Below are 13698 nucleotides of genomic sequence, written 5' to 3' on the forward strand. Positions count from 1 at the left end.
AAAGAAGAAACCGAAGAAAATATGGCCATTTTTAAATGTGACATAAGTGTTTCTTGATGAAAACATGGTATCTTTTTTGGTATTTGTAGGATCTTATGGAAGAAATTTATTTAATTTTGTTTGAAGAACTAACTTTTCAGTGGCTAAGTAAAATGAATATTGTCTTATATTAATACTTCAATAATATAACTTTAAATACTATTTTCTTCTTCCAAATACTCACTGCAAAGATCTTATTCATAAGCAGTTTTTATCGGGCGCAAGTTTGCAAGTCATTACTAGGACACACATAACAATTGATGTGATAAGAGATTAACAGTGGCTTTCCAAGAACTCTGGGAGACCTTTGGGTGCTGATAATCCAGTTCCTCATCAAATGTTCAAATTCACAGTTCTTGTCCAGCATTCATTTGTCACACTGGGCACAGCAGGTTTACACTGCAGTGATCACCATATCTAACTTTGCACAGCATATCCTGGAATAGGCATTCTCTGTACAACAGAAGCTCCTACTCCTTTTGGTACATAAACTTGATAATGGAATTCATCTATATCAGTTGCTCAGAAGCTGTTTCTAACTTTTTTTTTTTTTTTTCCTACAGAAATATCTGGTTTCCTGAGGCAAGAAAAGTGAGAATGAAAAGCAAAGGGTTAGGGTAGTCTGCAGATGAGGGCAAACATTAGGAAAACCACACCTTGCCTTGAGACTAATCTTTGTTTTGCACCAATACATTATCCATTAATACAGTAATTTTATGAGCTACATAATGTCCTGAACTTTTTATCACTCATCAAGCTCAATATTGCCTGTCAATAACTTCAGAAATGGCAACAAAATAGGCTCTTGCAGATTATTTTCAGCTGACTAACCAGTGGTTGAAGGAATTAATCAGTTCTTTAGCTGACAGGTTTCTTTTAACACAGCAGGGAGGGAAGCATGGTGTGAAATAGATATATCTTTCAGTTCTGACTGTCAAGGAGGCAACAAAACATTCACACCTTGAATTTGATACCCTCTCTTCTCTAAAGCTAGTCTGTTCAAAACCACTTGGAAATGCCCTGCTTTTGTTTTGGTTGATTTTGACTCTCACTTCTGCACAAGCCTGTTAAGGCACAACAGTGAGTGAGCCACAAGAAATGATACCCCTTCTTCTCTTCCTGTGTAGGTATGGTGCTTCTCCCTCAGTTTACAACAGCTGTTCTTCCTGGTGAAATATTCTGTTTGCTTCCATGTGTCTTGATAAGGCAGCTCAGTCCCTGTTAATTGTCCAAGTCTAACAAAATTATTTCTGATCTTTAGTTTCCAAAAACCATCCATTGTTTTCACAGTAAAAATACCATAAATTGCTTTGGCAATGATTGTGGAGTTATCATTCTGCTTCAGTGGTGTCACACAAGAATTCAGACTCTGATTTCAGACCTGGGCAACTCTATAAAAAAGTGTTTCATGAATTCGTATTCTAAATTGAACTTGGCTACCTGAGATGCCAAAGTTGTTTAAATGATTCTTGTTTTCTGTGCTTATCTGGAAAGGCGTTGATTCCTCTCTGTCACTGTTTAGCCATTGGTTTTAACAGTTGCACCCCAAGGCTACAGTAAAAATATATATATTCTGTGAGATTGCACAGAATATCATTGGCAACAAGTAAATCCAAGCCGCGGCAGAGAGAGTGCAAATAGAACAAATATGGCAGCACACGGTCCTCAGACTGAAGAGTATGTGGAGTGGAAAAGACATCAGTAACCACAGCGCCTTGCCACCCCGGTGACACTGGTTCCTACTCGTGCGGAAGCCGCTGACTAAAGCTCCCGACTCTGCGCAAAATGACATTTCTCGACATCTAAACCCGCGCGGTGCCGCACGACGGCGGGGCACTCCCGGGACACCCCGGGGGTGTCGGTGCCGCGTCCGCAGCCCCGCGGGAGCCCCGAGGGAGCCCCGCACCTCCGGGCAGCGCTGCGGCGGCGCTCGGCGGGGCGGGCGCGGCTCCCCCAGCCCTGCCCAACCCGGCCCGGGGCCATCGCACCGCCCCCCGGCCGCCGCCCCCGCCCCGCCGCCGCCCTGATTGGGCCCGCGGGGAGGCCCCTCCCGCCGGGCCCCTCCGCCGCCGCGCCCGCTCCCCAAATACACCTTGGCGGCGCCGGGGAGCGGCAGCGGCGCCTGCCCAGAGCCCCTCGGTGGGGTTGCGCGGCCGCGGCACCCCCGCGACATGGTGAGTGAGTGAGGGAGGGAGAGAGTGAGGGAGCCTCGCCCGGGGCGCGGAGCGCGGCGGAGCGGGGCGGCGGGGACCCTGGACAGCGCTGGGACGGGGCGCCCCGGCGCCCGCGGGGCTCTCGGGGCCGGGTCTGGGTCTGGATCTGGGTCTGGGTCTGAGTGTCTCCCCCGGCCGTGGTCGGGTCTGAGCCCCGGGATCGGGCGGGGGCTGGCGGGAAGCCCCTCTCCCCTCTGCATCCCGAGCCCCGCTTGCACCGTGCCCCGAGCCAAATATGGTTGTAGGCGAAATCTGCGTGGATTAGGGGCTGGAAGCGCCCGAGGAGCTCGGTGAAGGCTCTGGCCACGAGGGGTACCCCGGCGGCCTTTGTGCTTTGTGAGGCTTTCTAAGAATTCGCGAACTACTGATGCCCGTCAAGCTAATTGAACCCATTCAGGCTGGTGTTACTGCGTTAAGCTTAGGTAAGCTTTCTTGTCTGGTTTTCAGAGTAATTCATATGATTGGAGCTCACGAATTAGACACAAACCTGGTATTTCATCACATACCTGATGTTCTAACAATAACTTCATTTTTGCATTTGCTATTCCAATTTCTTTTCCCTAGGAAAAATAAATGAACCCCCAAACTGTGTTGCATTCATTATGATTAACAGTTTTTCACTCAAATCTCTTAGTGCCTCTATTATTTCTGTTTTCAAAATTTTAGGCTCGTAATTCTTTTTCTGAGTGAGTAGGGTTGTTTCTGTGGCTAAAGTTCAGCGACCATTACTAGCCTAGGCCTAGTAGTCCCTTTATAAAATCATCACTATCTATAATCATTAGACACTTGAAAAGTTTTTCTCTCATGTGTAAAGGAGTGCTCTCAAGCTTGATCTAATGCTGCTTCTAAAATGGCTCTGTTTTCAGAGCTGGCCACTTATTCTGTGGATGTAGTAAGATGGCTTTCTAAATTTGAAGGATGAATTAACAAGGAAAAGTCCTAAGCAAGGATGCAGTGTATCTGTAATGCTGTATTTGGGCTACTCACTTTCACTGGACTACAGGTTACACTGTGCTGCATGTGGGTTGGCCTAAAAAGAAATGGTAAGACATTTGCTAGTTGGAATACTAGTAGGAAAAAGGAAATTTTATTCACTCAGATTTTCCATTATGAAGTCTTGGAATACAGAGCTACAGAAAAATGTAACAGAGGAATTTTTCATAACAAGTGTAAGAGTTTAATTATATTTCTATGAATAGAACGAAGTGTTATACTTATTTGGAAATGGTCTAATCTCAGGGTTTTTTCTAAGACAGAATGGTGCCACTCCCTTTTCTTATAGTTAGAATTAAGATGATTTGTTTCCAAACTACAGAAAGTAGTCGCAAGGAGTCATACACTTTAAATCATAAATGGGTCTACTGCTTTTCTAGGGTCAGGAACAAAAGGTGGTGACAGCCTGTGCTGGGAAGAGATTCCAGTAACAGACTATTTTACACAATTAATCAGAGAAAATAAGCAAGTTAAACGACTGGAGAACGTGTGTGAATGTGTTACAAATGTTCTTTTAATTGTAGAGAAGTTTCTTGCTTGGACTGTGTTCCTCTGGGGTGCTACATATGTCCATACATTCTGCAGCTCTGATGACTGTTCTCTTTGCTTTGCCAGTAGCAAGAACCTTAAATGAGGAATACTGTAGCCATGATACAAAAACTTTATGCTCCCCATTCTCAAAAGAGAAATGCATTTGCTGAAATCTTGCTGCTCTAAAGCAGGGAGGAAAAGTATGGAGGGAGAAAGAAGGGAAGCACATAGAGATTTCTTGATTGCATTTTTTTTTCCTGTGGAATTATGTAGCGTGCAGCTATTTTGAGTTATGACAGTGCAAGACCGTGAGGTGAACATCAGAGGAGAAGGTAAGGAAGTTAGTTCTACAGTGGGGTTTTTTTTACCCTTTTTTGACATCAATAAAATGTCTCACCATCCCTTCTCCCACTTGTTCACTTGCTGAGTACTCACTTAAATTATTCGAGTTTTTAAATGAACCATTAAAAACGAGAAGTCAGTATCCATAAAAATAAGGACTAAAGTCATATATATTTCTCTTATACTGATTAATGCTTTCTTTAAAAAATCTGTCTTTAGCCTTCTATGACAGTCTGTTTCAAAACAGATCCCACAGTGAAATCAAAGCATAAGTAAGAGTCGATAATAAAATCTAATATGCCAAATATCAGTAGCAGTCAAAACCTCATTTTGTCATGCCATAAAAGATAAAGTATCACAGCTACTATGAATATGAATGCCATCTGTTTGAAATTCTCAAAAGAAAATACCGAGACTCAAAATAAGAAATCCAAAAAGCCAAGGTAGAGTTTTTAGCAAATACAGTTGTTTTCCTTTTAACAGAAATGAGTTGTTCAACAAAAGATGTTATAAATTGTACCTTACTTAAAAAAACCTAGAAACTCAAAATCAGGCACCTCAGTTAACTAAGGAAGCAGATGCAACATTCTAAATCATCCACAAGGAAATATGTATTAGAAGGTATTGGCTGTATTCTGTATCTACTTTGTAGACAAGCAAGAAGTTTCATTTTTTTTTTCATAAAACTTACTCATTTAAGAAAAGTTCAGTATAGGTAAAAAGAAATATTTTAAAATATTTATTGGAAACTACAGGACATGCTTTAAGGAATTTTATTGTAATGTTTAGAAATCATTACGTCTCAGTTTGCACATTTTATTAGCATATGAAATTTGAGCCATTGGAGAGCTGCCATTAGGGTTTCTTTGCTGGAATTCCTTGCACATTTTTTACTATTTACTTTCTGAAGATCTTTACTGTCTATGTGTTTATTAAAATTTACTGCATTTATGTAGATGTTTAGCATTGCAATTAAAATTTTTAGCATTTGAAATTTAAATTAGGCCAAATCTCACATTTGGCATTACTTTGAGTATTCTTTTTAGCATGTTTTCAGCATCTGAGACATGGTTGTAATATATATGATGTATATTCAGCACGTCTCGCATGAATAGTTGTACGACGAGTAGAGATTCAAGTTTATCACGAAACAGCTGGGTTTTTTTACGTCAGTTCAAGGCATAGGTCTTTTTTCAAGAAAGCACTACTGCTCAGGGCAGAATGTTAATATCTATTTAATATTAAAATTACAATAGGATTTAAGCACATGCTTCAATTGACTAGGGCTTCTAGCTATGGCATAAACAACACTTTTTATTACACTTTTTGTAATAAAGGCAGCAAAATTTGCTAGAAACAGCAAATTTTTATAAGGTTTTTGCTTATAAATTCACCTGCTATAATACAGTTGAAAAGACCATATAAATGTCTCTAATGATGCCTTTTGTAACATAGTTATTGATTGCTGCTCCTTTAGTAATATGCTGTTCTTCCACTTTTTTGGTTGTCCTACTCAGGTGATAGCAGTCGTAGGTCAATGCTAGTGTTTCCATGTCATTTTGGCTCCTTTGGCTATACATTTTATAGCTTGTATCTTACCACACAGGATAATTACTTATTTTTGGAGATGTGGAGTCTGGAGCAAGCTGACATCCACTCCCTTTTCATAGGAATGCAGGTTTCTCTGCTCTCAGTTGTTCTGCTGCTTCATGACCTAAGTCAGAGCAAATATGTTCTCTAGGGATTAATTTTACGTCACCACAGAGAGTCCTCATCACGTCCTGTTCATTGATTCAGAACCCAAGCACATATATGAGCTTTAGGGCTTCCACAGTCTTAAAGCAAATCTCACCCTACTAGAGCACAGTATTTTGGGATATTCACTTCCACTTATTTTTCATTCATATTTCCTAATACATGGTAGTTTTGTTAAGTGGAATCATGCCCTTGCTAAGAGTATTACTGCTTTCAGATTTAATTGTGATGTATTTTAACTGACATTCTCATTTGGTTCAAATGCCTACTTCCATGGTTCAGACCCTCACTGCTGCTTGAACTTGGCAGTATTGTGGTAGCCATTATTCTTGATTTTACTGCTCTGACTCTTTAAATTAGTTCCTTTGTATTACTTAAAGTCAATTTGTGAATTGATTTTCTTCTTGCATATTCACACTAGAAGCAGCTGTTCCAAGAGAATGGTGCCCTGCTAGTAGAAGTACTCAAACGAGCCCCCTTCTCGTGCAAGTCAGCAGCAGTAGGCTAATTTCTTACAGGCAGAACACTAAGCCTAGATGACAACCAAGCTGTGACCTTACGTGTTATTTCTGGGAGGGTATTTCTTTCATGAGACCCCCTGTCTGTACCTCCTATGCATATGTATCTGCCTGAATGTGAACAGAATGCTGTGCTGTCCCTGCTTGAGTGACAAGGCTGCTTTTTCTCTGCCCTAAGGAAAGGGGAAAAACGCCTGGAGACTTGCATAGAGCTGTCTAAAACCCTCCCTTGGGACAGTTTGGCTATGCCTTGCACTTTACGCATGGCTATGCCCATTGATTGTTTCAGCTAAGTCCATATAGAAAATAGGTCAGCCATGCAGTGGCTCAGGAAGAGAGCTTTAATTGTGTGGTTGCAATCTAGAAACAGGATGGTGAGCATCATCGTGGAGGAGACTGGAACCACTTCCAAAAATGTTATCAAGCATTGTGGAATCTAGCCCTTAGAAAGCTATTTGTGTTAGAGAGTTGCAGGGAATATCCCATGCAAGTTATCCAATTGCTTCAGTGTGAATAAAGTAAAAATTTCTTGCTAGAAGGCAATGTGCTGAAATTCTTTGATCATTTTGCCCTCCACAAATGGAAATTGAAAGAAACATACATTTATGAAGTGAATCTTTTCTTTAGCCTCATTCTGAGGTATTCAGAACAAAAATTGTTTCATGCTTTTGGGGAAAATATATTTTGTTAGGATCCTCCTGGTGTAATTCTAGAATGTTATTGATTCCAGAGAGTGCAGTAACACTTAGGTTTCTGTGATGCCACATACTTTTAATGAATAATAGCACAGATATTTTTGAAACCCCAGAAAAAGGTTTCTCTAAAGTATATTGTTGTGTAGTGAGGACTGCCTTTTTAATGCTGACCAAGGTAAACGTGTGTTTAATTTCATTTTAACCTTGCATTTCACTTGGCACTTGATACAGATGGAGACTGACAAAAGTTTTTCAGGGAAAGCCAATTTCCCTCCTCGGCAAATACAGAAAATCTTCACACATGAAAGAGCACTAGTAAAAGCCTGAATACAACAGAGGAACACCTCAGCAAGATTTCTAGTTTGTTACTTGGGAAAATTAGGATTTTGCATTAGCTCATAATTATTTATGTTTTGAAAACTCAAGACAATATACTCAGGTGGTGTCTTCTGGTTAATAGGGAGGGGCGTCTGCTTACATTAATAGCTGTGTCCCTCCCTAGCCCTGACTGCAGGCACCCTGGAGCCTAAAATACTCATTGCAGTTCCTGTTTTAAATAGAACTGCTAAAAATGGCAAAATTTCCATGTCTTTGGAGAAGGCATGCATCCATCTGACTTTAAATTTAATTTTTTTTTCTTTTTGCCAAAATTGTCTTCATAGTTGTCTCTTTGCACTGGCAAGCTGAGAACGCAAAACCACTTGCCTTTATGATGAGAAAAATATCTGGTGGACTAATAAACTGTTGAAATTTTGGTGAAAATAGAGCCATTAGTCCACAGAAATCACAAGGCATATCTAGAGGTAGGATTTTAGAATTTCTACATGGGAGGAATGGTATGAAGGGAAGAATAGTCTTGTGGCTTAAGTAACTTAGCAAGGCTTTTGGTCAACGGGGAGCTGATTTTTTTTCTCAAAAACTTCAGGAAATCTTGACAGAAAGAATTACAATTAGATGGAATTAAATGCTTATTTTGATGCAGTTAAAGGTTCCCAAACAGGTTGCATGATATTAATAAAACCAGCCAAGGGGAAATGCCTTTCCTTTGAACAATTATGAACCTTCAGAAATGAGAGAGTGACATTAAACCTGCTGTGTGTTAGCCATGAAGATTTAGGGTGAGGTCACCTTCCTTGTTCTGCTTTTATATATAGCACCTGCACCCTTTTATGAATTCTGTCTGTAAAATCTATTTGAATTTTACTTGTGTCCAAGTGTTTTGATCCCATCTTTAGTCTTGAAATCTGGCTGCAAATTTTTATAAGGCTTGACCTGATTTTTGTAAATCACTCAGATCTACTAACTGACCAAAAAACTTGTGCAATCTCATAACTTGTGTTATGAGGTCTGGATGCACTTCTTAGCTCAGCTGCAGTCCTTCTTTTGTGATCTTCAGATGCTTTATTTCCCCACCTATAAAAGAGACATCATTATGCCTCCTTTCATATCTCGCTTTTTCTGTCTTAGCCAGTCAGAGGGCAAACCCTTCAGGTCAGACATCATCTTTTGGTGTATATTCCTGTATGGCCCTGATCTTAATTTGAGCCTTTTGGGTTAAAATAAGCAAGTAGCAGACCTAACAACAGCAACAGAGAAAGAGCAGAATGCAAGATAACAGTGGCACAATTTCTCTGCTAAGCAACCTGCCCAGGGATGAACTCACCAGACAAAAGGTTAAATACCAGTATTTGAGCGTAATCCTCTGTAGGGATTTTCACTTGTTGACCAAGTATTGATCCCACTGACTGAATGGTGACTTTTGTGAATGTTAAAAGGTAATGAAATATTTCCTTCTGCAGACAAAAACATTTGGTTGTGTTGTGTCAATGAAACAGCATAGAGGAGGCCAGTCTTCCAATGGCGAGTTAAGCATGGTGTGCAAAACATTTTAATAGGCTCACAACATTTGTAGTATGACACTGAAAATCTGCAGCTGATCTGAAAACTAGTATCAACTTCGATCAGCTCCACACTTACTCTGCATGTCACATGCTCCAGATCTGTGGGAGATACAGCACAATAGCAATAATCTGTGGAAAAAGTAATTGACCAGAACAGTAGTAAATTTTAGAACCCACAGAGGCAAGGCCAGTCAAAGTTCAAAGTGTGCAGCTATACCATGCATGAGATAGAGGTGGACATCATGACAGTGACTATTCTCTTAGATTGGAGAGGTGCACTAGCAAATACCAGTAAAAAGTGTTTTTAACAGTTGCTTAATATAGGAAATGTCATTTCATTATATTTTCCTTCGAGTTTCTCTTTGAAAATTATTTGCAGTTCTAAGTACTACTAAGTTCTAAGCAAAAATGGGTCTAAACGATAAATAGAGGGGAATTAAAAGGTAAAGGTACCTTTTCAAATAGGCTTTGAAGCGATGAAGAACCAGGAATACTGATGGAATGCGGAATTGTGATTTACCCATAGCAAAAGCTAGAACAGAACATCTATCCCTGCCCATATTATGGGCAGAATTTTATTAGCACTAAATTGGAATAGGTTAAAAATAAGATAAGAAAGTGCAATGAGAGTAGTAGTGCCAGAAACGCATCTAATGGAGATGATGTATTTAAAAAAATAGTTAGCTTTTATTGCCAATGCTGTAATTTACAGTATTATAAATGGCTGATCTATCTAATGCTGGAATAAATATGCCAAAAAAAGGCAGTTATATGTTTTATATAAAAAAACACTCACTGTTTTCTTTCCCAACTGTTACACTACAATAATGGAAAACACCAATAATCTTTAGTAAAATATTAATAAATGCATTCAGATCTTTAATGCTAAACTTAGGTTTGGTACTCTGTCTTTTAGCAAAGAAGCTGCGTTACTTAGGAATGCAATCCTAATGTCAGTTTAATATAGTATGGTCAGTGTGGGATTTAGATGCCCGTTTATAAACAGAGTTGAAAACCCAGACCAAAGGTTTACAACATGACTATGCTGCAAATACACTTGTGATGCTGTGATAACTTAATTTCTCCATTGTCATAAGATATTTGTAAAGTTAGTGCTTGTGTCTTGTTAGAACTTGCCAGATACAAGTACTTAAAACAAATGTTTTGTATTTTCCACAGCACCTAGACTGTAAGCAGAAATGTCAAATGTTTCTGACCCCATGTAAAGGAAGACATACACAGTGCAGCAGACATTTTCCTCCGTTTGTTTTTACCTGCTGAGAGTGCACACTCTGCAGGATTCATGGTGCTTATGAATCCTCTAGAATGCCAAAATGCTTAAAAATATTGTCTTCATCTTAGCAGGAAATTCTTCATGAAGGAGATACTACCTTTTGTTATCCTTAAACTTAGGTCTCTGGCTTATATCCTCTAGGAACTCATGCATCTCATTCCTCCCCTCTGCCCCAGCTATACATGTGGTTTCTCATTTTTCACCCCCTAGAAGAAGGGGGAACTTGCTATGTAGATCCTCTTTCTGTGCACATAAACAAGCACAGATGTGGAACCTATTATTTGTTACATGATTTCTTTTTTCAAGGGCCCAGACAACAAAAAATCTTTCCAGTCAAAGGAGCATATCTTTTCAGAGTAATATTCAAATAACATTCAAAACCTATTTGAAGTACTCCCTGAGTATAGATGCACCAGTATGCAACACAGAAAGTTGGAGACATCCTGTTATTTGCTCTATTTTTTAAATGAACGTGGTTTCTTAATATAATGAAAAAAACAAGTGTTCAGTGGTGGATTTCCATTTTACAGATTTAGAAAACAGCACATGCTGAGTGGTTGTTCTTTGACTTTGGTGGGAAATAGCACTTGAAGGACCTTTGGTGTGGGACAGCCTCTACACTAAAAGTGAGTGTTATGGTATCTGGGTGGCTGAAGTGTTGAGACAAAGAAGTTTATCAAATACATTTGACTTTAGTTTGGGTTCTCAACAAAGCAAATGACCCCAGATGACCCCATTGCTACTTCTGTTTAGCTGTCATTTCCATTTGGAGCTCTGTCCTCCAGAGCGAGACTCTCAAGCTGTATTCTCTGCTCATTTTGCCTGAGGACTGTAGCCCAAAGCCTCCCAACACGAAGCATAAATTGCCACACCTTGAACTAAGAACTGTGTGCCCTTACAGTTCCTTATGTCTGTGGTGGCACAGTGGGAGGAAGGTCTGGCTTGCGATTAATGGTGATTGCTGACACTAGTGCACTTCCATGCTGCCTCACTGGAATGCAGGTCAGGGCCTTCAAGGAACCCAGGTAACTAGTTCTTCCATCCTGGGATCTCAGATACATGTGCAGCACTGACTGGTGTTTTAGAAGGCCTGATGGAGGGAGAAGAGACTTTCCTTATAGACATATTATAAAAGAAAAGTGAAATAAATTTTAAAAAGAAGACTTAAAAATTTTAAAAGGAAGATATAAAACTTTGAAATCTAAAATCAGGAGCAATGGGCATCTGGCCTTTAAGTTACATTTTGACACCACTTAAAACAAAATTCTAGAAAATAATATAGGAAATGTCCATGTTTGGGAAGTTTTTACTTCTTTATTAACACAATGAAACAAAACAAGATATGTCATTCCCAGCCTCCTAAGAGATGCTAGTGAGGCAAACCACTGAAATTAGAAATTGGATCTTGACAGCCAAATCAGGGTGATAAACATGTATCCTTTCTTAAAGAGTAATATATAATCAACAGAGTTGGTTGAAACCCAAAAACCACAGCCACAAAAAAAATTCCCCTAAAAATCTAACATAATGCTGGAAAGCTCCTTGAAATTATCATTTAAGCATGTTCTATAGGCTATAATAACGATTACAAAAAATTTATTTGCATAAGCACCTACCAATCTTCAGTGGATTTGTAGTAGAGGAAAAGAAATTTATCAGTAAGGAACTGCCCATTACGAATAGTTTTGTTCTATTGCCCACAATTTCCTTATTTCTTATGTATTTTTTAATCCTCATGACTTTCTATAGGCTTCCTTCTCTACTTTGTTGTTTTTTCATCCTTGCTCCTTTATCCTGTCTGTATCTCCCTTCTCTCCTTTTTATCTCTCACATAATAAAGAACAACAGATATTGCAAAATAAATTAGAAAAAAAATAGAAAATCTATGCCATCTGAGAAATGGAGCAGAGCTTTGATCTTTCAGACTTTGGTAAGAATCCTGTGATAATATCGTTGCAGCCAATGCAGTTATACAGGTTTTAAGATGAAGAATCATGGATAATTCTAGGTACCCTGACTAGAATAACTGCAGAAAGATTACCCCATGGTTCAAACAATGCACAAAGTTCAGGTTCAGTAGCACAGAAGCATGTTAGTTCAAATCACTAGCATATTTTTTTGTAAGAGTTTTTAATACGATTCCAGTCTTGAAAAAACCAAGTCCTCTGGCAAAATCATCTAACTTATTTTATGGAAAAATTATCTGTATTTACCCAATGAGAGAAAGACCCAAGGGCCTTGTGCAAAAGTCGCAAAAGTCACAAAAGTGAATTTGTGAGAAGAGTAGCAGAAGAACGCTTATGGTTAAAATGCATTTACTTTACCTCGCTATTTAAACCCTGAATTTGTACCTCAGATTAGAGGCTAGTGATTGGTATGTCTATCTGATCAGTTTCTGCACCGTTCTTTATTAACCTGTTCTTGGATTTCCCTTCCTCCATATCTCTTAATCTGTTTAATTTCTGTTTATCTGAAACACCTGCCACAGAAATCAGTGAATTTCACTGGAATTTCCAAGAATTTCAAGCCAAGCATCTGTTTCTGTGGCTGTCTGTGCCTCGCACTCTGGCACAAAAATATCCAGAACTGAAACAGACACTAGAGTTTCAAAGAAGCTGGATGACATTATTTTTATTTTTGTGGGATTTGAATATTCGACTTTGATATTGTTAAGAGAAACTGCAATTCAACAGCTAATGCACTTGAATCAGTATAATGTATGGTTTGAAACATCCTAAATCTTTCTAAATGAATCCGTTATAACTGGGGGAGCAGCACTGACCAAGGTTTCGACTACTTGATATTTTTTAGCTATAAGGATGTATCTTTTCGTCGTTGTTTAGCACTACTGAAGGTGTGGCAAAGTAGCATTATATGCCATTTATTTTCCTTTGTGTCATGATCGATACCTCAAAGATCCTCTGATTTTCACTGCATATGTTATTAAAACAAGAAGCTACATTTCAATAATGACTTAAGAAGTTTCTTTATAAAGGATCTCACATTTCTAGATCTGAATAACCTGCTATAGTCTGTCCAATACATTCCTTTTGGTTTTAAATAGATATGTCAAAGCTGAATCTCCCATAAATATTTTCAGCTTACTTTTCCACAGGGCCACATTTTCACCTCGCTCTTTACATAAAACAGCCACCAACGCTAAGGGAAAGTTATTACAGAATAAGTGGTGAACATGGCAGTGACCTCTGAGTTAATTTTGCAGTCCTTCTCCCTCCTGCTGTCATTTGCATGTGCTGACTTTTCCTCTGCAAAAGTAATCCGAGAAACACTGTGCAATTTGATTTCTTTCAAATGCTTAAAAGAGTAGAATGAATGTAACGGAAGGATTTGAAAGATCAGTAGCTGTGATAACTTCAGCAATTGCACTGGAGACAATAACAAGCATCACAGATTGAA

The 13698-nt window shown here is 39.1% G+C and overlaps 1 protein-coding gene across 1 annotated transcript in view; it reads left to right on the forward strand.

The window, feature by feature from the left end:
• The first annotated feature begins 2117 nt into the window (after positions 1–2117).
• Positions 2118–13698, forward strand: part of GUCY1A3 (guanylate cyclase 1 soluble subunit alpha) — a 34860-nt gene continuing 23279 nt past the window's right edge. Inside the window, exon 1 of the mRNA XM_017805982.1 lies at positions 2118–2213. The gene's annotated coding sequence lies outside the window, so the exon portion shown is untranslated. The remainder of the gene's footprint in view (positions 2214–13698) is intronic.

Source organism: Lepidothrix coronata, unplaced genomic scaffold (genome assembly GCF_001604755.1).
Source record: "Lepidothrix coronata isolate B3197 unplaced genomic scaffold, Lepidothrix_coronata-1.0 Scaffold13, whole genome shotgun sequence".
Classification (NCBI taxonomy): domain Eukaryota; kingdom Metazoa; phylum Chordata; class Aves; order Passeriformes; family Pipridae; genus Lepidothrix; species Lepidothrix coronata.